At 42.4% G+C, this 27,309-nt stretch overlaps 1 protein-coding gene across 2 annotated transcripts in view; it reads left to right on the forward strand.

Annotated features, from left to right (window-relative positions):
* Window positions 1-3,847: 3,847 nt before the first annotated feature.
* The window catches only part of LOC311050392 (SPRY domain-containing SOCS box protein 4-like), a 58,347-nt gene continuing 34,885 nt past the window's right edge, over window positions 3,848-27,309 (forward strand). For both annotated transcript variants that reach the window (XR_014601296.1, XM_084064461.1), the window contains exons 1-2: window positions 3,848-4,068; window positions 22,667-22,758. The gene's annotated coding sequence lies outside the window, so the exon portion shown is untranslated. The remainder of the gene's footprint in view (window positions 4,069-22,666; window positions 22,759-27,309) is intronic.

Genomic DNA, 27,309 nt, shown 5'->3' on the forward strand with positions numbered 1-27,309 from the left:
CATTTCATGTGTCTAAAGGACACTTACTTAATCCTCTTCGTTCCCTGTGGAACATAAGGCTGCGACTATCTGCTTCCATCTGGTACTATCCTGTGCAGCATGGTGTGCCTCGCCCCATGTTAGGTTTGCCATCTTCAGTTCTTAGGTCACAGTTCTTCGCCAGGTTGTTTTTGGCCTCCCTTGTTTCCTCTTTCCAGGTGCGGTTCTGATCCATTCGGAGGACATGTCCGAGCCATCTCAGCCATCTGTGTTTGATTTCCAGCACAACATTGCGACAGTTTGTCATTTTGTACAGGTCCTCGTTCGAGATGTTGTCTGGCCAAAAGATGCGACATATCTTCCGGAGACACCCATTGTGGAATGAATTAATCTGTTTCATGTCACTCTCAACCACTCGCCAGGATTCTGAGCCATACAGCAAAACTAGTCTAAAGGAGCAGAGGCCCAAAGGCACTGCTGCACAACATGCTAGCAACACTGCAATGGGCTTCTTGTAATACCACAAAGTGCCTAGCCTTGCTATGATATTGTTTATTTGGGACAAAATGAAACAACGGCAAAAACAGATGTAGCTGGCAGGCTGTGTCCTTGTTCACCTTTGGGTCGGGGGAAAATGGCAGAGAAGGGAAATCAGTGTATTAATTTGAGTTTAACAGGCCTTTGTGGACTTTTCCTAGGCTGTGGTGTTTTCTGTCTACTGTCTAAATGCTGGAAAAAAGCCCTCCAAACCAGCCAGAACGGAGATGAAGGTTTTCATCATAATGCCTGGGAAACCTTTCTTCTCTGGTTGTTATGGCACTGTTACTTGCCGTTGTCAGCTTTCTTGTCCCAACCTCTTCCTAATGGCCCCCCCCCCCCCCCCCTCTCTCTCTCTCTCTCTCTCTCTCTCTCTCTCTCTCTCTTATTTATATATATATATATATATATATAACTGATTAAAGTGATTTGCAGTTAATTTGCAGCCATTCTGGGTGCTGGTAGGATTCCTGAGTCTCACCACTGTCACAACTCTTCTCTACCACAAAGTATGTCCTGCACATCCGAAGACCGAAGATATTCCTTGTGTATGTGAATTGTGAACTCACACAGGGGGAGCCTGTGCCAGCCCTCAAGGCCGCCAGGTACCTTGGGTCCTATTCCCAACATCTCAGAGTTGTCCTGACCAGTAATTGGAGGGGTGGGGCAACTCTTATGGAGCCCAGACATTTACCTCTTCCAGGTGACTCAATGATTGGCTGAGCAGTACATCACGTTCTAATGGAGCCAGCTTTGACTTTAACCACTTAAACTATGCAATTTTAGTATGGTATTTCCCTCTACACATATCTCTCATAGGCAATATACAAGAAGCTCACAACGGGTTGCGGTGCGATGAAGCTCTCAGGACCCAAGGAAAGTTTAGTGTGGCTTCGGATATCTACCGCTGTTACCGCCCACAATGTGGTCTGACAGAAACCACAGCCACAACATATGGTATCCATACATGTGCGCCGTGCAAGCACACACATGCACAACACATAGCCTACTCATAAAACAGACAAGCAAACTCAACTTCAGCTTTGTCTGAACCCCCATGGGTGTCTGAAACTGAAATGCACACTGTGTGGGTGTGTGTGGGGGGACTTTCTCTCTTTCTTTCTCTCCCATGCACAAACATACACACAGATCGCCCACACACAAGACAGGCAAAGTGAAAGGGAGTTCAGCCAGATGGAGACAATGTGCTCCTCTTTATGTTGTGAGGAACTGAAAACCTCATGGCGGCTTGGTGACATTGTGTGACTAGCGATACAGCATCCAATTATATGCAGCGTCATGAGCGGTCCTGAGACTGTGTGTGTGTGTGTGTGTGTGTGTGTGTGTGTGTGTGTGTGTGTGTGTGTGTGTGTGTGTGTGTGTGTGTGTGTGTGAGAGAGAGAGAGAGAGAGTGTGAGTACTTGTATGTGGTGCATGTCTGTCTGTTGTGTGAGAGATGGGAGAGAGGGAAGAGGGAGAGAAAGAATCTGAGTGTGTATGTGAGGGAGAGAGAGAGAGAGAGAGGGAGGAAGGGAGAGAGAGAGACAGAGAGAATGAAAGAGAAGACATAATGAAAGGCAGACTAAGAGACAACGGAAACCAGATGATGAAACATGGGTGTCTGAGGACTTGTGGACGTTTCAGGGAGTTCTGAGAGACCGCCACTCATGGCAACTGTCTCTGAGGTTTGTGCCAAAAGACAGACAGACAGATGGGCAGACACATGCACTCAAGGCCACACACACACACGCACACACACATTGACTCCCACCAACATACGTGCATGTTTGGCACTTGCACAAATTCACACACTGCACACACTCGCGTGTATGAAGGTTGTGACTCATCTCCATTTGGATGGGTGTATGTAATGTGTGAATTATGCTTATGTCTCTGACTTTATGAGGAACACACAGCAAGCAATTATGTGGTAATAGATAGGGAGAGGAGGAGAGGAAGAGGGAGACATTAATCGAGCAATACCATTACTACTCCTTATGGTCAGTCGCACCTGACACTCCAGCAACACACACACACACACACACACACACACACACACACACACACACACACACACACACACACACACACACACACACACACACACACACACACACACACACACACACACACTCAACTGTAGATTGCACACCAAGGGTGTACAACTAAAATAATGTTATTCTTGGAATTGATTATCATTAGACAATGTGTGGGAGCAGGCACACAATGTTCTCTCAAAACAGATGGGCTCTTAATCTACACTGACGCTAATAAGCCTATTGCACACCATTATTATAGGCCCATTTCAATTCTCGAAATACTTTAGACAGCCAAAGCTGTTCTCTATCTATAGTCACCGGGGTTGAGTGCTGTCAGAATACACATTATGTCCTCCCAGCTTTTATCATGTATCTTCTATCTTGTCAATGTGCATGGTGGACCATGTGCCACAAGTAAAAACAAAAGTAAAGAAACATGTATTTTACATAAATAAAGAACAATTAAATAAATAAAAACAAACAAACACATTTATTAGTTTGTTTAGGCCAATTGTGTTATTTATTCGTGTGTTTATTAAATTGTGACACAAATGGTCTTCCATAGGTCTTACAGCAGCTGCACAGCATGCCATCCTATACAGGTCTCCCTTCAAACTCTTAGCTAATGAGTTACTGCTAATTAATCCAATTTAGTGCCATATGGCCCAAGGGCCTGGGGGGTACAAAGGAAAGGGCACACTTAAAAAGACAGATAGCCAGTGCAGCTTCAGTGGTGGAAAAAGTACTCACTTTTTTTACTTAAGTAAAAGTATCAATACTGCAATGTAGAAATACTCTGTTACAAGTAAAAGTCTGGAGTACAAAAGTATCAAAATGTACTTAATGTACAAAAAGTAGAAAGTACTCATTATGCAGAATGTCCCATGTGTTTTGTAATAATAATATAAATCTACAAAGTAACTAGTAGAAGTAAAATTACTGAAAAATGGAAAAACTCCAGTAAAGTAAAAGAATACCTCAAAATTCTACTTAAGTACAGTACTGTACTTACTAAATGTACTTTGTTACTTTACACCACAGAGTCTTGTCTTGGCTTCCAGGCTCATGGTGTCTCCATCACCTATAATATACTGTACTGCTGATCCCGTCCCTCTGGCAGCGACGTGGCCAATCAGCGCGTCTCACACGCACATGCACGTCTGTGTCTGAGTGAACAAAGAGAGCCGACCGACCGACGGGAAAACCCTGCTACTCACACACACACATAATACACACACACACACACACACACACACACATGCACACAAAAAACCACAACACGTCTCCAAAAAGCAACGTTCTCTAGCGTCTCGCTCTCTCTCTTTTCTCCTTCTTTTTCAGTTTTTCTTTAACGGACTTTTTTTTTTTTTTACAACCAGTCTATTATAAAACACGTCGCTACATTCCTTCGACGGGAAAAAGAAGTCTGTCCGGTTTTTTTTGCGTGAGAAAGAGGAAAGTTGGCGTCGTGAGGCAAGGGTCCTTGGTTGAGTTGTTGCATAGGAGTGTAACTGTAAGTATACTCTTATTTTCTCTGACTGACAGTGGTGTGAAGTAACTAAGTAGGCCTACATTTACTCATGTACTGTTACTTGAGTACAATTTTGAGGTATTTTGACTTTACTGGAGTGTTTCCAATTTGCAGCACTTTTATTTGTACTCCACTACATCTCAAGAGGCAAATATTGTACTTTTTACTCCACTACAATTATTTGACAACTTTAGTTACTTTGTAGATTTTGATTATTATGACAATACATACATTACCCACTCTCACTGTATACATTTCGGTCATTTGAAAATAGCAGATCTACAAGCTCACAATGGGAATTGTGAGCTTGTAGATCTGCTATTTTCAAAAGATGTTTGTACATTTAATATATTTTAAAACGTGGGACATTCTGCATGATGAGTACTTTTACCTGTAACAGAAGTATTTCTACATTGCAGTATTGATACTTTTACTTAAGTACAAAATGTGAGTACTTTTTCCACCACTGCTTCAGTGACTGACTGTGTCTGTGTTGCGACAATACTAATAATAATCAGCCTATTACATTCTGTTAAGTGCTGGCTGTACAGAATACACGCCAAACATACAACTTTGCCTACCTGTGTATTTGAGACATAATATTTACTGATGTTGTGGCTCTTTTTATGTTAGAAACACATAATAATTAATAACTATAAGCCAATGTTGCAGTTAGTTAATCTTTTAAGTTGATCTTGGCTGTTATTCGTAATGTAACCACCCTATGAGAAACCTAAGAAGAAACCTTTTCATTGATTGATTGATACTTTATAAACAGCTTGCAAAAAAAAAGCACAGAAAGTATACAAAAGGATGCTAAAAGGATTAAACCTAAGAAAGCACTATGGCTTGTTTCCATTGGGCTCCAGTGTATTCAATTCATCGAATCATTTAATGACAAACAATAACATACAGTACTATGCAATATACCTTCTATATAAACAAGAACACTTTCCTGCAGATGAACCATTTCTTTTTGGTTGGTGGTGTTTAACTGTGTGGTCGGTAGCCTTTCACTTTCAGGATCTACTTTCATATCATGGGGAAACTTTGAAACACTATGGACTGTTTTGTTTGTTTTCTTTTGTTTTGACATCATCACCTGCACAGGCAGGTGAGCAAACACGGTTGGTCAAACCTACATACGGTATACAGACAGCATGTGGAATGGTATAGGATTCTGTGCCCGTTTGCAGTAAAGTAAAGTACATTTACTCAAGTACTGTACTAATTTTGAGGTATTTTTTACTTTACAGGAGTATTTCCAATTTTCAGTACTTTTACTTCTACTCCACTACATCTCAGACGCTAATATTGTACTTTTACACCGCTACAATTATTTGAAAGATTCAGTTACTAGTCACTTTGTAGATTTGGATTATTATTACAAAATATACATGAACCACTTCAGCTCTGTATACAATTTGGCCATTTGAAAATAGCGGATCTACAAGCTCACAATGCCTCGCGATGCGACACATTGTGAGCTTGTAGATCTGCTATTTTCAAAAGATTTGTATACATTTTAAAACTTGTGAAATGAGACCTTCTGCATAATGAGTACTTTCTACTTTTGGTACTTTTAAGTACATTTTGATACCAATACTTTTGTACTTTTACTCAATTAAATTTTACTTGTAACAGAGTATTTCTACGTTGCAGCATTGATACTTTTACTTAAGTCAAAAATGTCCTTTTTCCACCATTGCCCGTTTGAAACGTATCCGTTTGCATGCTATTCAAAGCCAGGCTAAATGTTTTTGCCTGTAACCACACACCATCTGCCTTGCCCTCCAGGGCCCTGACAGGCTACTGTCCAGATCAAGTGTTCAGTGAGGGATTCTGTGTGGGCGGGCGGGAGCACAGCAGATGGTAAGATGGAGGGGATAGCTGGCAGATAGGATGGCTAATTGTTTGTCTTTTCTGTGGCTGATACGAGAATACGTTTAATCTAGACTAAGGTGTTGCTTTGTTCTTCGGAATTACCCCCAAAACAAGTTGAGAGTTGGCTTGAATTTCCACAGGGACCACCTACATTCTAAGCTCCTATTGTTCCCCTATGCCCTTACTCTCTAAACTATTACCATCTGGGGTTTGACCCCATTGACCCCGATGACATCAGTTAACCTCTGACCACATCTCTAGCCTGGGTGGATGGCCTGTGTGCTTTAGGCAAACCATGCCTCCATCATTTTAATTGGCTACGCTGTCCTTCCTTTGGCTGAGAGGAAGTGATGTGTGCCCGCTGGTAGCCGGTCTGTTTACATCATGTAGTGTACATCATGCAAGCGTCATTGTCAAGTACACTATGTGCAATTTGGAAACGGGCAATTACCTATTTAGTCCACCATGGCTTGCCAAATCAGACGACAGTGGGGTCATCGGCTGCTCGGAGCGGGAATTCGCTCACTCTGGTGTGCTTCATGAGCCTCAAGGTCTCGCTGTCTTCATGCCTCCACAACGATGGGGGTGTGCTTAGCAAAATGTCACTCACAGTGCACCCAGGATCACATGGGGTTAGGTCAACATCAATACCCAAGGCCACATGGGGTGGGGTCACCAGTAGTACCCAGGGCCACGTATGGGGCTGGTGTCAACAACAATACCCAGAGCCACATGGGGCTGGTGTCAACAGTATGCTGGAGACTACAGAGTACCAATTTATCAGCTTCAGTTTTATAGTATTCAAATTTCAAATTTTGGCTGCTCACTTCTTTGTGTCATCACTTGTTCATCCTGTATCCTGAATGAGTTCTCTCTCCTGATTAGACAAAATTGGTATCCTGACCTGAAATTGCATTTTCTGAGCTGAAGAGACCCCTGAGACTGAACAAACACTATAGCAATAATCACAATATAGAGCTCTGAAAAAAAAAAAAATCTTAGTGAAATTAGCAGATCTACAAGCTCATGTGTCACATCGCAACGTGTTGAGCTTGTAGACCTGCTTTTTTTTCCACTACACCATTATACAACAAAGTATAATATAGGGCTTAAGTGGTTAATCAGCATAATCGATTTAGTGAATTATGAAAAAGAATCTGTTATAATTGTTTTCATGTCTATTCGTTGATATATAAAAATCACACCCTGTGTGAAGGAAGCGGTGTCCCTATTGGTAGTCTGAGGCCACTTACCAAATTTGTACTTGGTAGCATGCTGCAAACTGGAATGATGCCTGTTTAAAGCCCAGCCAATGGGCAGACAGAGGGGGCGGGGCTTAAGTAATGACAGTTAGTCCCTATTGCTGGCTTTAGTCCATGTACAAAATTTGTACTCCATAGCATGCTGCGAACTTGAGTTATGGCTGTTTGAAGGCCAGCCAATGGGAAGACAGAGGGGGCGGGGCTTCAGCAATTCATGCTGGTCCCTATTGGTGGTCTAAGTCCACATACCAAATGTGGACTTGGTGCCATGCTGCAAACTGGAGTTATAGCTGTTTAAAATCCCGTGCTCATCCCGTGCTCGGACATAACATACGCTGGGGGTCCCTGGACCCCTCTTTGATAACCAGTGGCACGTGTGGCCAATGAGAGGAGAGTTGGCATAGGCAATCTCCAAGTCCGTGTGTGTGCGTGTGTTTGTATGTGTTTCTTCTTTGCCGTCAGGCTCATACGGACGGACGGACATACGGACAAAGTCAAGTGTAGAGCGGTTGGCACCGCTAAAAATGCAACAATATCATAAAAAAAACCTGCTTCTCGATTATTCGATTAACCAACATGAACATTAATGAATAAATCGGTGAGATGTTCCAGCCCCAATTGACAGGGATGGATATTCTTTGCTGTCCAACTTTGTGTGAGTGCCAATGGTTTAGGTGTTTCTGGGTATAGCAGTTGGGACTGCGTACGGCATGCATCAATCTTGATCTGTTCAGGACTGTCACTGAAGGGGGCTTCATTAGAGAGAGTGTTCTTGGGTCCTGGACATCCAGATAGTGATAGAGTAGTGCATTTGCCACCACCGTTTGCTCTGCTGAACAATGCAATGGGCACAACTTTATAAATGTTGTGCCCATTGCATTTACATTATAGGGTAGGGAACGCACGCCTTGTGTATTGTTCAATGGTGCACTGTGCGGTTTTGTTCCATCCCTTTGCTTTGTTCACTGGTGCTATGTAGTAGGCCTGAGTTATACATGGTTACGTGAAAATAGCTGATCTACAAGCTCACAATGAATTTAGCTGCAAAGCTTTGTGAGCTTGTACAGTAGATGTGCGACATGGTGCGTTCAGAGCTTCGGTGTGCGACATGGTGCGATCAGAGCTTCGGTGTGCGGCATGGTGCGTTCAGAGCTTCGGTGTGCGATATGGTGCGATCAGGCAGAAGTTGACCCTTTTCCTTGTTCCATCTGAGCTTCTCTTCCCCATACTAATAATGAGGCTTTAATTAAAGTTCTGATAATATGAAGCACATATCATTCTCTCTGTCCTAACGTGTTAAACACTACAGGTCAGAATAGGGCCTATTTAATTCCTTCAGAGTGTTGATCGCAGAGGAAGTGAATATGAATGAATTGATATTAATATTAAATCTATAGATGTTTTCCCGGGCCAGTGGGACTTTGTAATGTCGACCTGATGGCAGTAATTGGAAGGATTGGTGGAGGGGGAGAGGGAGGGGTCCTGCTTGATCAGTTCAGATGACAGAGTTTGAGGGTGAACCAATTATTTTGCTGAACTGTAACTTTATGCAGAGTGTGTGTGTGTGTGTGTGTGTGTGTGTGTGTGTGTGTGTGTGTGTGTGTGTGTGTGTGTGTGTGTGCGTGTGCGTGGTTGAGCCTTTGAGGTGATGGCGTTGTACCAGGATGAAATCAATGTACAATGATTTACAAGAACCTGTTATAAATGTGGCCTGTCCTGTTAAAAAACAGAGACTCAGTTGATGCATAAAACCACCAGTTTTGGGTTGACCTGAAACACCATTAGGCGGTGATGTAGGGTAATTGTGTGTACAATGTTAAAAGCAGAAGAAAGGTCCATGAATACAATCCTAGTGTGGTCGGTGTGTTGAGTCCAGGTGTCTGGCTGCCGTGTCTAATAGGACCCCCTCCCCTTTTGCCTTATAGGCAAACTGAAGTCTATCCAGTATCTCCACCATGCTGGAGAGGTGGTCACTCACCACTCTTTCCATGCATTTACACAGCACTGGTGTCATTCAGATCCTTGGAATGTGTGTTTTTGGGGAATGGGATTATGGTGGATTGATTCCTTCCATCAGGGCCTGAGGCTTTGTGTTATTTGTCGGGAGTCACTCGACAGAGTTGCACGCCACTACTGGTTCTCACTGCCTCCATAACACTGCACCTGGGAGTTAACAATATTACAGACAGGCACACATGTATGCATCACAAGTTAGAAATTGAGTTAAACTCTTTATTGGGGTAGATGACAATTGATATGGACTACTTGGGCACATATTGCTATGACAGCTCTCCTGCTGGGATATTTGGGTAAATGATGATGACAAATGATTGCGGCGTCGCTCCCTGGCCTGGCCTCTATTGTGTTGAGCACCAGTCGCTGCCACAGACAAGGATGATTGCATAATAATCAAGAGGCTCTCCTTTTTAGTGCTCTCATTTTCTGCCATTTTAGTCATTATCTTTGCTGTTTCCCTGTCCACTACTTAAAATGGCTGTAATAGATTTTTTTCCTGCTAGTCAAGGTTTTGATAGATTAAAAGAGAGCATTTGAAGACACGCTGCAATTTTAATCTCGAGTTAAGTGTCACCTACTGTGTCTTGAAGAGGAAGGCTATCTGACAGATGTACCTCTTTTATGTTCTGACATCGCACAAATAATACTTTGGGGAATGGGGATTTTTTTTTATCAAGAAGACTCCTCAAATCCCTCCGGTCGCTGTCCCTGGAGCCATGGCAGCCGACAGCGTTCACTCGCTCCTTCAGCCCTGCCCCCTCTAAATGACCTTCTGCCTGTCTGTCTCTCCGCTTTTGACAAATATGATGAATGCCTTTCCATCTGTGCAACATGGTCCCATGCTACTGTATCAGGCCTGGCAATCCCCACGCAGGAGACACACCTAACCTCCCCTGACCGCCCTTTGTTCCACCTGCTCGTGTTTGTGAGAACACATTCGCTGTAGTGAGTGTGCATCCCTCAATTCTTATTCGTGCCCAGTCATGCCCTTTCTCTGATTCTCTCTCTCTCTTACCCAGCACACACACACACACACACACACACACACACACACACACACACACACACACACACACACACACACACACACACACACACACACACACACACACACACACACACACACACACACACACACACACACACAATCCAACTCAGGCTTGTTTCACTAGGGGAGCTGTGTTGCCAGTGTGCATATGTGTGTGATGCTGACTCAGGAAGAATGTTAATGTTGTAAAATCCCATTAAGAGTGATGTGGCGTGGTGCGGGGGCCGGGCAGGGGTGTTCAGGGACAGTACGGTTGTTTAAAAGGCCAGTCGTGCCCTCGTGTTCCCCACCATGTAATAGAATGTAATCACTTGAGCGCTTTGAATTAAATTGAATCGTCTCCTTTCCGCCTTTCCAGGCATGCTCCCCCACCCCCCTTCATGATTGTTAAAATGAGTTTGGACTTGTTAAACTGTGAAGGACTGATTGATTGCATTATTTAAGATTTCATCTGCATTTAATTATTGGAGAAAAAAAAAGCGTATAAAGTTCGCTATGCTTGCCTTTACAGTGGAACAGCAGAGAATGATTTTTTCCATGCATTCGTATTCAAGTGCACATTGACAGATTTCATTGGACAATTAAACACATTGGAACAATATGCAAAACGTTTGCCTACAGCACCTTTTGTGAGTACAGACAGGTGGTGGACGGTAGCCATTTTTTTGCCTGGATCCCAATGAATCAGGTGTGTGACGCAAAAGCGGCACTAAGCTTGACAGGTTGTTAATTGACCGACGCCCACCCACCCTGTCTGGTGCAGCTTGGCTGCAGTGGCAATGTGCCAGCAGCTGTCAGGCTATCTGCACTGATTAGATTCAATAGCAGATATTTTCCTTTTTTAAAAGAGGTTTTTCCCTCTAATATGCACTGCTAATTGAACGGCTATCTTTCCCCCAGTTTATTCCGCGGTCACACTTTGCCCGATTATTATAACAGAATAGTTTATGGCACTCATAAGCTGGAGCTGCCTGGGGGCTCCTTGGGAGTGATGCAGTGGTCACATACTATAGTGCAGATTGGATTCTCACCCTGGCCCTTCTGGAGCGATGATGAATGCATCTCCCAATGGACATTAAAATGGAGAGGAAGAGAGATGGTTCAGCAGTGACTGGAATCGTTTATCTCTCTCTCCACTGATCTGATCTGTGGAAAAAGAGTGAGGAGCTACTGGAAGTGACTGACTTCCACCCACACATGTTTCTATACTGGTGCCTGTAAGGTGCACTGAAACACTGCTTCCTCTACAGTGATTACACACATAATGAATGAAATTGCAATGTTGGATTGTTCAAAGCATTCCCCGTTCCCTCTTGCCTCCGTTATTCTTTATTTCCTAATAAAATCGGTATTTATTTGCTTGATTTCATGTACCTGGTTGGCTTGATATACCTGAGTGTGCATTATTACTATTGTATTTGAGTGATTAGGCCTATCTGTTGTTGGATCAGTGTAGTGGCTCAGTGATGTTTATCTAGATGGGCAGTGTGACCTCACTGTTTCTTCCTCCATCTGTCAACAGCAAGGACAGGACATGCAAATTACTACTGACAGTTTTGCATGAATTCCAGACAATACACACTGAATGATCTATGGCAGGGGTGTCAAACTCATTTTAGGTCACAGGCCGGACTGGGCAAAATGCAACTTAATCCGGACTGGACGTGATGTGTACATGTGAACGCTTGCGCAGTAAATGCGCACTCCTGCCTTAATTCTTTTCAACCCGTTGTTCTCAGGTGTCTCTATGCTATAACTAAAAAAAAACTTTCTTATGAAGAAGATTGCTGAGCTCAGCAAGCATTACTTTATCACTGGTATTAACAGTCTAGGCTAGGCAAGTTAGAAAGAGATACAAAAATGTATGCTGTTTTGACTGTTTTGTTTGTCTCACCCTTTCCATGAAACTGTTTGAAGTCGAAACATTAGCAGAGAGAACTGATGAAACAAAGTGTAGGCTACACAATTGCACCTAATATTTGTTTTGTTAAGACATACTTGAAGCATGCACAGACGTCAGCACAGCTGTTGTGCACAGATCATGTAAGGTACATGGTTGTGTGACAAGTAAATGGACTACCAGCAATCATTGATCCATCGTGCGTGACTGAAAAATTGTAAAAGGATAAAGTAAAAATAAAATACAAGGAGAAACAATGATAAGCATTTGACCCAGATAGAGACGAGGATGGAGGGGAACAATGGATGGACAGTACAGTACTTTAGTGATCAATAATACCAGGATAGTAAGGAGATGAGAGCGGGGCCCGGCAGTGAAGGCAGAACGTGATTGCCTCTTCTTCCTGCCATTGCATTAATCAAGCAGTTAGTAGGACCATTATAACTGTAGTCATTATCACAAGTACTTAACTAGGATGAAGGGGCATGCATGGTTGATGGCTGGAACCGTTGATGATTGTTGTTTCGGGACGTAGAAAAATGTCCTAGCTTGAATACAGCCTATTTATACGTTGTGATGGAAATACACAGGGAGATGACTCGTTGCTATAGGAATGGGAGCACAAATCGTATGTTGTTCTCAATTATCCACCATTTTTAGGTGTGCGTTGGTAAATGAAGGTGTTAAATCAAATCCTCCTCTCTCGTTTATGCTTGTCGTTGGGATCAAGAGGTCAGCTCACTACTTCACTCACTGTCGCTACTAAATCACCCACCTGGAAGCAGGAAGTGTTCACTGTGACATTCAGAACACTTCTCTTATCCTTCTAATCGTCTGCGCTCTCTCTCTCTCTCACTTCATAGCACTGTATGCCATGCAAAGCACTTGTACCTAAAACAGTGGGTCAGCAAGAGGGCAAAATGCACCTCACAAAGACAAACAACAATCAATTGTGACTGGGATAACTTTTTAGCGGCCAGGCCGTAGGGCTGGGTACAATAACCGCCATACCACAGTTGTGTAATGCGTACCGGGGTGTCGAGTTCATGATTCGATTATTACTTTTTTTGTTGTTTTTATTTAAAATATTCGTAACATTTTTGGGGAGATACCGCCATACCGTCGGTAAACAGTGATTTATTACAGCAATAACAAAAAATTCATACAGACTGGCCGGGGAGCGACGGGCAGACTCGGGCCGGGCACCATTGGATGCGCCTCGCCAGCCTGGCTGCCACAAGCCCGTCCCGGTACGACCCACCATCCCAAGGGCTATCTCTGTTCTAGTGCTCTTCTAATAAGAAAGCCTCTAGCGTGTGCCATCCGCTGTCGAATGTACCGTGTCGCATAACAGTGACGTCACTGACTAATCCTTGGTATCTTTATCCAATGCACCCGCGACTAGTGTCTTTTTTTCCCACACTCGCACTACTGAAACACTAGCGGGATTATTATGTAGATATCCCAGGTGAAATAATGCGTCACTCACATGATATAATGATGTATGAAAAGCAATCTTTCAAGACCTCACCCGACTGAAGAAGAATAAACTGAGGAATGATGAACTTAATTTTTGTGGCGTCCTCTTACATAGGTTGTGCAAGGTCCTTTACATAACTGAGAAATACTCTACAAGACAATCTAAAGCATTTACAATAGTTTAACTTGCATACATACAAGTACATGCAGCCACTTTTTTCACAGTTTTACAGCTTAAACACAAATTACTAGCGTCAATGAGTTTCCATTAGGTCAGGAAACGCAGACCCTTTAAAAGCCCTGAGGGTTAAGCACAGTGTGATGAGTGGCTACGTACATAGTCTTGCCGTTAGTCTGAGGTCATTGTATAGAAAATCAACTATGGGCGTTTGTCATTGCATGAGGTTGGTTACCGAGGGCTATGACGAATGTCTGGGTGATCATTGGGTTATCACATATCCATAACCTTATTTAGTCAAAAAGACTGAGAAAATACCCTGATCAATACAGTAACCCTGGTAACCAAGGTCGCTAACTGTGACAGTTCATCGCAATGGAACTTTTTGCTTGTGCTGATTGATCAGCTACTGCTATATATGTTATAAGCCCTTGGGCTGATATCAGTTATCTGTTATTTCTACCTCTGTCTTTCTTATCACCCCCCTCAGCCATCTTAAATACAGCCTGGGTATGTGATAAAGTGAGATTCAACGTAACCCAGCCAGGATGTTGTGGTGATTCAACCAGTTGGTGTGCTGACCTTAAATGCCTAATCACAAAGTCCTGCGTGTGTTTAAATGCTTCTCACAATTGGTGTCATATGTCATCCCCTCTCTCTCGCTACCCCCTTGTCTTGTCTCTCCACTCTACTTGCTGATGGAACAGAAATTACTTGAAACTTGTATAATAAATACTAGCCTGATCAGGACATTGGACCCAACCCACCCTTATCCCAGGTCCAGGAAGTGGAACACTTGTCCCAGACCTGAAGGACTAGATAGATAATGCTGCATATCTGCACACACAGCTTGTAAATCATCACAGTGTAGCTGACAGAAATGCTGAGATAGAAAATGTGCTCTCCACCGTCCACTGACATTTAGCATTTAGCATGCTCTCACATGTGTGCGTGTTCATGCGTGCGAGCACACACGCACACCTAGTTCCACTTTCAGCTTTCCCCTGTGTTAAGCCATTGTTAGGCACCCACAGCACCAGCATGAATAATTGAATTGTCTTCTGTGTTCGGTGTTGTGTGCTACAGTGAGTCCATTGCTTCGATGACGTTCCCCAGCTCTGTTGCTTGCTGAGTCCCCAGCTTACCACAGCTTCAGCAGCACAGGGATCTTTGCTCACAGCAGCGAGTCACAAGCAAAAATACCTCATGCTGTTATTTCTTTGGGAGGCTGACATGTGTTATGAAAGACCAATTCATGTCCACTAAGATAAATAAATAAATACTGAAGAAACATTCTTCAGTATTTATTTATGTTTGACTCTTAGTCCTAGTTTAATACTTAATTCCAGTATTAAACATTGTGATCCAGCCGTATGCTGAGTGACAGTTGCCCGTCCTTCTCAGCAGTTGAGATCTCTTGAGGTTTGCCTTTTATGACGCAGAGCAGTCCTAGGGCGTTTGGGGGAGGGGGGGATCAAAGGCATACAAAAATGGAACTGACACTTTGTCACGGTAGCTTCCGTCCTCGCCCCCTTCAGAATTTAGTTTTACACTTTTAATCAAGACTTGAGTCAATTGCCTGAGCCGAGCAACCTATAAATTATCTAACGGGAGACACGCTGCGTATGGCTGCGGCTAATGACTATTTTTTTCACAGGGGGGCGTACACAGCTTCGGGCAAGACTTGATCACATCGAGCCAATTTAGCTGCTGAAGTGACATGGCACTTTGAAACTGCTAACATGCTATTCAATTAGGCTTAGTGTCATCAGAATCATCAGATGGCCTACATGCAGTGCACTCGCAAAGTCATTTCTGAATCTGATCATAGCCATTGCACCACGCCCCCCTTCACCAGTTACCACGTGGAGGAATGAGCCTGTGTCTTGCCTCATGCTCTCTAAAGAGACTCACTGTATCGTTTTAACTGTATTCTTCATCAGTATTTTCCAATTGAGGCAAGGCAGGCATGCTGCCAGTTTACAAATAACTTTTACCTGACTCTCTCGATCTGAGGGAAGCAGATTGATCAATCAATACAGCTGAGTCAGTGGGAAAAAACTGATGCTAGGATGACTGTGGTTTGGTCCCATCTGGTAGGTGTTTTTTTTGGATCTGACACACTTACACTTTGAGCCTAAATAGGATTGTTAGTCCTTTTCTGTGCCAATAAATACTTTTTGTGTATATGAGATAAAAGCAAATGTCCTCTTATTGACTGCACTTAAGTCAGCAAATAGAAAAAAAGAGATGACAACATAATAGGTAGATAGGTGAATGCTGAGCCAAAACAAGTATTTGCCATGTCTATCTGGTTCTGGTCATATAATTCAAGTGCTTATAAATGGCAAATGGGTTAATTATGTCTTCCCTTGATAATACAAAACTAGTTTGACTTTGCACTGAACAGAATGAGCCACATTCCTGCCCTGTAGGGGAAAAGAGATAATCAAACAATAAGATATTGTGGGCAACATAGCCTACCCAGTACGTTGTTCTGTCTTTGTGTGTTTGCCCAAGCTTAACCCAAATTCTACATCAGTCTCAGGGGCTTTGTTAATGGAATATCCACAGTCTGTTCCACATGACTTCTTAAATGGGGGCTAAATTTGAATAGGCCTGTGTTAACATTTGGTCAAGTCCCCGGCATTTGTGGATTTAATTTAGTGGCACTCTTGTAATGAAACTTAGCAACACATGGGGTGTCGTGATCCATGTGGGATGATTGAAAATTGATGTGAATAAACATCAATACAACCTCAATCCCAAGACTTCCATAGTGGCCCTACAGATAAATGCAACAAACAAGTCAGGAAACAGTCATTGACCATATTTACAGGATGGCCATTTTGCTTGAGCGTCATACTTTGGTGGGGACCTCTCCATTGTGGAGCCAATTGTGTATTATGCTGCAGACCTATTTACTTGCTGTAGATGGATTGTTGGGCGCAGGCTGCAATGTTTTGTGCTCAGAGTTTCAGAGCGTCTGCTCCACTGCTCTGGGGATGACACCATGTCTGGAGGTGTGGCTGCACTTGGCGCTGTGTATTTTTGGAGCTAATTTACAGCTTTTAGCTCTGGGGGTTGCACATGGAGGGTGAATGGAGGAGGGTGGGAGAGGGAGCGATGCACCCAAGGCTCCTGGCTAGGTGATTTATCTGTGCTCCACATTGCCGTGACGCGAGCCTCTTTAGAATACGATTTAATGACTGAGCCTACGGACGCTCTATTCAGCCAGGGCTCATATACCACTCAAATTCTCCAAGGGATGTGATTGGCTTCCTGGGAATGTTTTGGAGGATTGAAAGTGAGAGATGAAGATTGAGGAGAGAGAGGGTTGATTGGACAGAAAGGGAAAGAGAGGCTATTGTGTCTCCTGTGGTTTCTAGTGACTAATGGTTCACCCTTTCTCCCCTCCAACCATCATTAAAGATGTCAAATCATTAAAATCTGCACTACTCTATAGTTCGCTGCATATCAAACCAACCAAACCACTTCTTGCAGAGTCAGACAGAAATATTGATTTGGCCAATATAGTGGCCATTATTTGACGTTTTCGATGACATACCGACCGTAGGTATTGGCAATTATGTTGCCAATTTGTCACAATTTGTCAACCTTGTGTACCTATTTTGGGCATGTCCAATTTTGCGCATGTGATGCGCTGTATTTGTAGATTTTCTATTTTTGAAGTGGTTAATTAATCCAGCTGTGTTGGAGTTAAATTGAACTGTGCCTCAATCTCTGTGCAGATTGGCCTTTTTAATTGGCAGCTGTGGTTCAAATGGCAAGGGTGAGGGTTGTACCCACATGGACATGCTGGTTTAATAATAATAATAATAATCATAAATACCTGTGCACAGGTATCATTTACGCACTACTTTAAATAGCAGTGAATATCTTAATACCCGTATTTCCTCAAATAGTGTCCGGGGCCTTTATTTGCTAGAACTGCAGAGGGTACCAGACCTTTATTGGAAGGAGGCTTTAGGAGAGTTTATTTAAAACGATGTATCTCAATGAATGAATCAAGATGAACGATGCCACCATTGTGTCAGTGTGTCAATTTGAACCCATACGTGGTAAATTTCTTGAAAGAAAACCACACATTCCCACCTCATTACATCCAACAAAACATTGATTGCCATTCCTAGTTTCTGCACAGTCAATTAGGCTATATAATAACAATTGCATTCAGCTGCAAAAAAGGATAATCACCTACTGTAACTGTAGATATTTACATCCATGCAGCTTAATCAAGTAACTAAGTTATTATGTATAATGACACAGATGAGACACAGTTTACCATTTACTGTTCAAAACAGTACATGGTTTGTTGCTGGCAGATAGCGGAAATAAAACAATTTCACTAGCCCATCGAGTGTTAGACCAATCACATATGATGTTCCGTTGGATGATGGTTGGACCGCTGAAACCTTTTGGTGAAAAGCAAGATAATTCCCTTTACCGTAATTATTTATTGTGGGAGATGACTAGGGACTGACAACATTGTTTATAAGGGCTGTGTCAATAAGTGACAAATGTTATTACAAACAAATGTTTGTAATAACAAAAAACTGCTTTTCAGAAACAAAATAACATTGCTGCCTACATCTATAAAATTATACAAAATAAATATACAGTACATTACACTCAAAGGTGATGTGGACAGTTGGGAGGAGGTCCGGCAGTGTCTGGTCAGAAGGGCACTTTTCTCTTGTTTAATCAATGGAACGCATTAACAAGAGTTTCTGACTAAATAACTACATTGGATCTATTTGGAACTGGAATTAGTTTTTCCATTTCCTGAAATTTAACTGTTTTGGACATACAAGGTTTACACCCGAGACAGAAAGAGACAATATGATCTATATAGTGGATTTCCACAGGGAAATAAAACGTGGTGTTCCTCTTGAGAAATTCTATTTGATAAGAGACCCTGTAGGGGTGTCACGATACGCCTAATCCACGATTCGACTTTCGATTTTAAGGTCATGATTCGATTCGATTTTCGATACGATATATATTTTTAAAACATCCTTTTTTTCAGCTTTGAGGGCTATATGATTATGGTATATATTTAGGCTATTGTCTTGATTTGTAAAGAAAAACATGTTTCTCAATAAGTCCCTTTTATTTGAATAATATCAAATGAGAATAACAAAAAGGGTTTTATGCCCTTACAACAACTGTCCTTTTCAGATTCTTCTTTAAGATGAGTTAACAACAACATTCTTGTGAAGCTCTATAACTAAATAAAATCTAAATACAAAGTTGAACATGTAAGAAAAAAGGATCCAAAGACAAAAGTCCGCCAAATCTTTGTGTGATATGATTTTTTTTTAATCTTAACCCCATCCCTTTTCTGAGGTGAACTTTAGCCAAAAATAGCCGATCTACAAGCTTGTAGATCGGCTATTTTTGGCAAAGAGGTATAGGTGTAGAGGGGAAAAAGAGAAGACCAAGTAAACAAAAAAAGTTTCATCTGAAACACAATTTTATACAATATAGAGGGGGTCCCTGCTTCATCTCTCTCAACTAGGCCCAAGGGTCCTTGGGCTGAAAACGTTGAAGACCCCTGAGCTAAGTCATAAGCGTGTGGAGCATAATCGACAAACGGTAGCCGTTTTGTCAACAACGCGTCGGGTGCCCTCATAATTCACCGGGATGCCAAAATATTGCCAGACTTTTGACTTAAAGGAAGCGGGAGGGTTTTCCAATTCTTCCCGTTTGTGTATTATCATCATTACCATTCAGCAGTGGCCATGGTGAAATGTAAAGTACAGACGCAACGCTACAGCTGTCTCTCTCTCTGTCTCCTCCAAACTCCTCTGTGGGTTTGTCCTGTCATCTTTTTTTCCCTCCCCCGTCGTATGCACGCATGCGCGATGCACGGAAAAACAATAACAGCGGCTCGAGCATGGCTTCACCCGGACGTGCAATCGGATGTGCGCATGCGCGGGAGTATTTTTTTTAAATTAACCCTTGAATCGCGATACAGCTTTTGATTTCGATACACTGTATCGAACGTCATTTTCGGTACACCCTTAAGACCCTGCCTTCCCTTACATAAGAGGGACTCTTTGAGGCTAACCTATAAGTGAGCACTGTTCCTGAATCTATACTTTTTTAATATGTTTTTTATTTTATGACCTATGGCTATGCTAGTAGAACAAGAATAAACCTGCACACTCATTTCGTTTCGAGCCAAGGCTCTTTTTTTCTCATTTCTTTTAGTTTTTGTATGACCTATGCTAGTACTAGTGACAATCAAACCTCTCAAATGGCCGTGCGTAGAGAGTGTGGCTATTTGATTCACGTCTCAGTCAGGGCCACCTTGACCCGAGCGGCCCCACTCCATTCTCACATTGGCTCAGTAACAAGGGTATGCATGGACCTGAGCGCTGTGACGGAAGCGAGAGGAGAGACAGGTGGCGAGGAGAGTGGCAGGTATAGAATAAAAAGAAGTCTTCAGTGTAAATGCAAGCTGTTCCATCCTGTTGCCTTGTCAGTCATGGAACACACGACCAGGAACTGGATTAGCAGTGATGACTTTGTAGGCCTGAGGTAAGGGCATTGTGAAATGTTCCATAGTTGACTATACGTCCAGCCCCCGGGGGAAATGGCAAAGTCCATGTTCAATAGCTTCAATCCACCAAGCCTCAGGCCAAGTTCAAAATAATATAATTGGATGAAAATGCCAGTCGTACTCGCATCGGTCTGGGCTTTATTTATTTATTTTTTATCTTCCTGGCCTGCGGCACTTCCTATTACAACCATAGCGTTTTATGTTAAGTGTCAAGGCTACATACAGCTCAATAAAGAGACTTAGGTTGCCATGGCGATGTTGCTATGAATCTTAAAGAAGTTGCAGATGAAAATTTACATGGATAAAAATAAATATAAACATGGATTCAGCTTCAGACTTTTGTTTATTTAAATCCTTTTTTTAATGTTATTTCTTCTGCACCTGTATTATACTATATTTCTTAGATAGGAGAGTGTAGAGACAGGAAATTAATAGCAGAGAGAGAGGAGAGACATGTGAGACACCAGGAGTCGGATTCAAACTCGATGACACCATCAAAGCATTCGATGGCCCATAACGGTGTGTGCTTCATTTCTTCCCCGCCCAAGTTCATCAATCTCATCTTTCTCCAGCTCTGAGTGTCCCTCTTTTTAAGGTGGACTTTCTCCCGTAGACATTGCTCTATCCAGTCCTCCATAATTAAGCCTCCATGAAGATCGAAGTTCACCTTGAGATTTGTTGTGGATTTCACCTTGACCTGAATGGTCAAGGTGCGCTTTCAGGCCTGCTAGTATGGACAAAGGTTATTTCTGAGACGGTGCTAAAATGCTTGTGTCACAGAGATTGCTTGCGTTATAAAACTCTACTAAAATGAAAACGTACTGTGGTCATCACCTTAATACCTCCTGGAGACCTTGAGCTGATGCTGAGACTTTGCCGCTCGGCATTTCATTAAATGAGCATCAGATTTCACAAGGCACCATTAATGACAATTCATTTTACTACCTTGTTGTGGTCAAAACTGCTCTACACCCACCCAGTACTCCTTTTCTGTGGCCATGTTTTTACTTGGCAATGAACTGCCAAACAATATTCTGCGGCATTTACTCATTTGAGTATAATTAACATATAGGTGAGTCCTCTTGTGGAGGGGTGAGAACCAGCCTGCAGTATTAATCAGTGCTGACATCTCTGCTAATTTATAAAGGTGTCCCAAGTTCCACTCGGCAACATCTGGAGACGCAGCAGATGTATGAACTCCTTCCGCTACAGCTCCCTTCACCCAGGGAAGGATGGAGGGATTGGCTGTGGAGGCATTATGCACACTGCATGGAATATACAGGATGGTCCTTGACCTTGGTATTTTAACCAGACATTGATACATTTTACATCCATCAGTATAAATGGACTGAGACTTTTTTGTCCAAACGGCCCGTAGTTTGTACTTACGGCAGTCACAGAATCCAAATAAATGAAGTGTGTGTTTTGTAACGGCTTAAGTAAGTATCAGAGATGAGAGAGTTGACATTTTGCACAAAAATATTTTTTTGAGTAAATAAATGGCATAAAGTAGATTATAAACACAAGCGTGTGTTTCAAATGAATGCATTTTTCACAGATGTCAAAGGTACAACATAAGTGAAGCCCACAAAATTGTTTAGTCGGTTCCTCTTCGGTTTGATGGACAATTTAACCGTCAAAAGGCCAGCTGGGCGTTCATTCATATTTCATAAATGTTTGAAGAGTTGTGGACTTAACATTTGATGAACATTAAGATTGCAACACCTCATGAATACCCATAAGAGCAGAGGTCTTCCCCATTCTTCCAGCTTTCTTCTTATTGTTTTTCTCTCGCAATCCTTGTCCTCGCTTGTTCGACTTGCCTTGAAGTTTGGCCTGAACTGAACCTGTGCCCATAAAACTTCACTCAGCATGCCTTGAGCCAACGTCCTCTACATTTATAATTCAGTATGCGCTATCAGAGATCATGACCTGTGGTTCTGCCAGTGAGTGTTAGTGTTTCAGCTCATCACCATGCCCCCCTTGAGCGGTTGCACCCACCATGTGCCCAACTTTCTAACTTTAATATTCTCATTACTTACCCCTTGTTCCTATAAACAACGCATTATGACAAGATATTTTAGGTAGATGGTTGAGAAAAACATAGCATACACATGCATACACATTATCATGGCTATTAAAAAACCCCAACCTTCAAATTAAATCTCCTTCAACATGTCTTCATGTAACTCTGTTGCTTGTTGCTTTTGATATATCTTTACAGGAAGTGGGCGCAACTTGGGCACTGACCTGTGACTTGTTGGACTGGCAGAGATGCATTTTTATCAGGACTCCAGCTCTCAGATGGATTAACAGGTGAGCTCGCTGCTCCACAGCCAACCTGTCTCATGCACTATTCATTTGATACTTCAACACTGCCTCCATTGTATGTTTGAGGTTTTGTTCTTTTTTTATTGGTCATTCCAACTTCATTCAAACTGCAAAGGTGGCCATAATGGGGGACATTGTGAGCTGATATATGTGGTGATTGAGAAGTGGCTTGCCTATGTTTGAAAATGACATCGAAATAGCTGGCCAATGAAGCAAATGGTTTATTCTTGATGCCGATGACTGATTGAGTGGCTAATGAGACATTTCAATGATTGGCCTCAATTCTATGACCTAATGCCGGGAAACCTGATCAGACTATTTCGCATTTACCTGCAGGGAAATGGAGCTGGTGCTGGTGCTGAATATTTCAGCAGGGCTCGGCCCAAATGCAGCTGAGAAAGCTTACACAAGCGTTGGCCAAGGTTTCAACTTGTGGAAGCTATTGCACACAAGATAGTAGTGATGTGCAATGGAGGACCTACTACAAGTGCCCAGTGTACTTGCTGCCAGCCACCCCTATCGACCATATGGTTTCATAATGACAAACAATGGTTAAATGAACATAAACCAACAACACTAATCACCATACATACTGTATGTAACCCGGTTCCTAACTGTGTTAGGTTTAGGGTTAAAATAAGTATCTGTGTGTGACTCGACGCGTGTTGGGAAGTCCATTGGGACTCTACAACTTTATGTGCAAGCAAACCTACTGTATAAGCATGTGAGCTGAGCGCTCTTTTCAGAGTATCTTGAGTGACAGAAATAATGGTTACTGCAAACAATTTTGTCACCCAGTTTTGGGACAACCAGGCTTTTATTTGTCACAACATGGAAAAAATGCTCTGAAAAGACCACAGAGTGGATAGACGGAATGCACTGATGTTTAACATGGTAAAATCATAGTGAAGTAGCTTGAAGGGGTGGGTTAAAAAATATATTATAGCTCCGATGCCCATGTGTTGATACAATGTTGTGGTTTTATGACTGAAACAACAGTCTGTAAAATCGGATCCATCAATCTGTATGAAAGACAGCAGTGGCAATATGAAGGCTACATACTGACAGCACTGTATTCTGTATAATGGATGGAGTGAGACTGAGTTGAACACAATGCACAAGAGGAAACATCACGGTTATAATCTCTCCTTCACTGATCTTTATGATTAGCTATTGTGTGTGATTCATGTAAAGGCTATAACAGATGTCTTTGTGTGCACGACTGGTTCAAACTCAGGAAAACCAGGCCACCACATACAGTACACGTAAGTCTGTTGCACTTCCAGTAGTGCTACTTCTGCTAACCACTGGCTCAGCGCAACAAGAAGCTCATTGTGTGTGTGTGTGTGTGTGTGTGTGTGTGTGTGTGTGTGTGTGTGTGTGTGTGTGTGTGTGTGTGTGTGTGTGTGTGTGTGTGTGTGTGTGTGTGTGTGTGTGTGTGTGTGTGAGGCACACTGACTCCAGGTGAACATCCCTCATGAACAGCCCTACAACCATGATTTTCCTATCTAGATCTATCTAGTTAGAATGAACTCAGTGGCCCCACTCAAGGTCTTTGATTTCCCTGTCAGCCTGTCTATTGTCACGCCTAATAAATCAGAAGAAAACACTGTCAGTGCCTGTAGTTATTGTGATGACCTGGATAATAACAGATTTTTACATGTATTTGAGCGGCCACTGCTGAAGAATGCCAGGAATTATTTGTGTTTTTTTCCAGCTCATATGCAAGCCGCCCGTTTATAATCACTTACGAATGTGTGATGGGTCCATGGGTAGTCTTGCGTAGCCAATCGGAGATCTCTGCATACTGATCTAAATTCTATATATGGGATAGAACAGCGGCGTGTATGCCTACTGATTTGGAAACCAAACCGGATGGCATCCTCATATGAAGGACCGCCACAAAGTCTTTGCATTGGTTCTGCCATGCTTTTATTTTTGAAATAACACAATTGTTGCCACCCAATTTTAGCCCCTACATTGAATTTAGATGTCACCAGACATATCAGTAGGCAGAGATCTCTGACCGCCTGACTACATGAGATAAGACCGTAGATTCAATGTGTGTGACTGTTTGTGAACGTGCGTGTGCATTCTTCTGATGGTATGACGCGGAGTCAGAGAAAAGCAGCCAATAGCCTCTAATGCCAATTTTCCAGGCTCATGCGGTAGCTATGCTCAAATAAAAATATAATGAACTGGTGCTACCAGGCTTTTGACTCCCTGTCTAAGAATGTCAGGAGACCATGCTACAAACTGATAACATTTGAACATCAAATATTTCAAGTTGTACTCCAACAAGGGCTAGAGACTAGTTCAATTCCACCGGTAAAGTCCCCCAAAAAGTGTCAATCACAAAATGTTACTAACTATTGTGTACTAAATGCATACTAAATATTTTAGTATGATATAAAGAGCCCTGCCAAATACTTAGCTACTGGCTCTGACAGACATGGTGACTGAGGTAGTTCCTCATATTATTGAACTTTGACACAAGTTTCAGTGTTAAGCGTATAGCTGTTTTCACAGTACATGATTAAATGACATTGTTCAGAAAACGTGTTTTACAGCTAGAATCTTAACTTATCGATAGACCTGTTTTCTACCTCTGGAGGTGGCAGACACATTTTACTCCAATGTAAAGGGAGATGCTGGGTCTGTGTGGCCTGAGTGCTCTTATCTTCTGTACGTGTGTCTGTGGAGAAGGAAGTCATTTGGGCAAATGGTCGATTATTGACCGGGAACTTCACCCACCACCACCTTTGCTGGTCAGACTCTTTGATCCCTGCATCATAAACTCCTGTTTGTATGAGACGGAGAGAGAGTGAAAGATTGGTTTGGTTGAATTTTCTGATTTATAGCTTGTTGTGACTTTACTTTAAAGTTTTGACAGAGAGAAATGTGTTTTGGGCACAGTGATGAAAAGAAAAAAAAAACAAAACATACAACACATTTGACACAATGCAAGACAGTTGCTTCACATAAACACGTCTTAAACACTAGAAAAGGTGCTCCTCAGAGCACAGGTCTCCGCCAGGTCAGGTAGGTTATTGTGGGTCAGCAATCTTCGGAATTCACCAATCAGGATGGAATAGGAAAAATCTGACCCATCTGTCTTGATCACATGACCATAGAGATAACGTGTACGGATTTGCGTGATGTTTGGACAAAATAATAGTGTAAGTATAAATGTGAAAATGGTGGCATTTGTTCCTCAACGTAGTGGAAATGTGCGTGCAACAGCAGTGGGACGCTGCGTTCATGATTTGAGGTATTTTGTTCAAAATGGGCCACTCCTGCAAACTTAAGATGCCAATGCTAGCCAATCAGGATGGAATACGAAAAATCTAACAGATCCGTCTTGATCACTTGACTATAAAGATCATGTGTACCGATTTGCGTGATGTTAAAATGTTAAAATTAAAAAGGATAAAATGTGAAGTAATATAAAAACATTTGTTTCACATAAGGCTGGTGGCGCTATAAAAGGCAGATGTGAAAAATGCAGGGCAGACGTTTTTCCTTGGCCTCTACTAGGGAGTGTGCATACAAGTTTTACGCAGATCGCTGCAGTTATAGGTAAAAACGTGAATCGGCCTGATAGCCTTGCGTAGCCGAAGGCTTTTTTTTTTGGCACTGGCAGATTCGTCTGGTCCCAGGCTACCACCATGATGCTGAATTTCAAGTGGCATTTCTTCCTCTGCCTGGTGGGAATGTGTGTACAGAATTTCACGGAAATCGCATGCTGCGTTCATTATTTGAGGCATTTTGTTCAAAACGGACCACTCCTGAGAACTTTGGAAGCCCATCTTAGCCAATCAGGATGGAATATGAAAAATCCGACTGACACGTTTGGTTTAATTACTACAGAGATACTGTGTACTGATTTGCGGGATGTTTGGACAAAATCTGTTGGAGTATTATCAACATTTCTTTTTTGCAAAAATCTGCCTCCTGGTGGCGCTATAACAGGCCCATGTGAAAGATTCGGGGCAGAGGTTCTGCTCTGGCATCCAGGGAGTATGTGTGCACAGTTTCACGTTGATGAGGCCAACAGTGCCGAAGATTCGCTGTTCACAGACGGACGGACAGACGGACAGACAGACAGACAGGATGCAAAACATAGTCTCGGCGATGCCTTCGGCCTGGTGGAGACAAAAAAAGAGACATTTGACTAACTATGACAAGATGACGGCTTAAAACATAGCGTATTTATTGCATGTTGCCCAAAGATTTAGCATTAGAGTTGGGCAGCTTGATGTAGGCTGGAACAAAGAATGGCTTCAAGCTGTTTGATTTACACTTTATGGGCTCATAGTCTTTCTTACCCATTACCTTTATAGCTATTTAGTGCATACTGGAAAGCCTGCAGTGCTTTTCTGTTGCACTGTTACATTGCCAAACCATGCTGTAATTCTGTATCTATAATGATGCACTCTAGGATTATCCGGTAGAACATCATGATCCGCCTGTTCACTCCATACAGGCTCAATTTTCTTAAGGCTCTTACACACAAATTGTTGCACAGGAAAAAAT

This window comes from Gymnoscopelus microlampas (assembly GCF_963454915.1).
Source record: "Gymnoscopelus microlampas genome assembly, chromosome: 8".
Classification (NCBI taxonomy): Eukaryota; Metazoa; Chordata; class Actinopteri; order Myctophiformes; family Myctophidae; genus Gymnoscopelus; species Gymnoscopelus microlampas.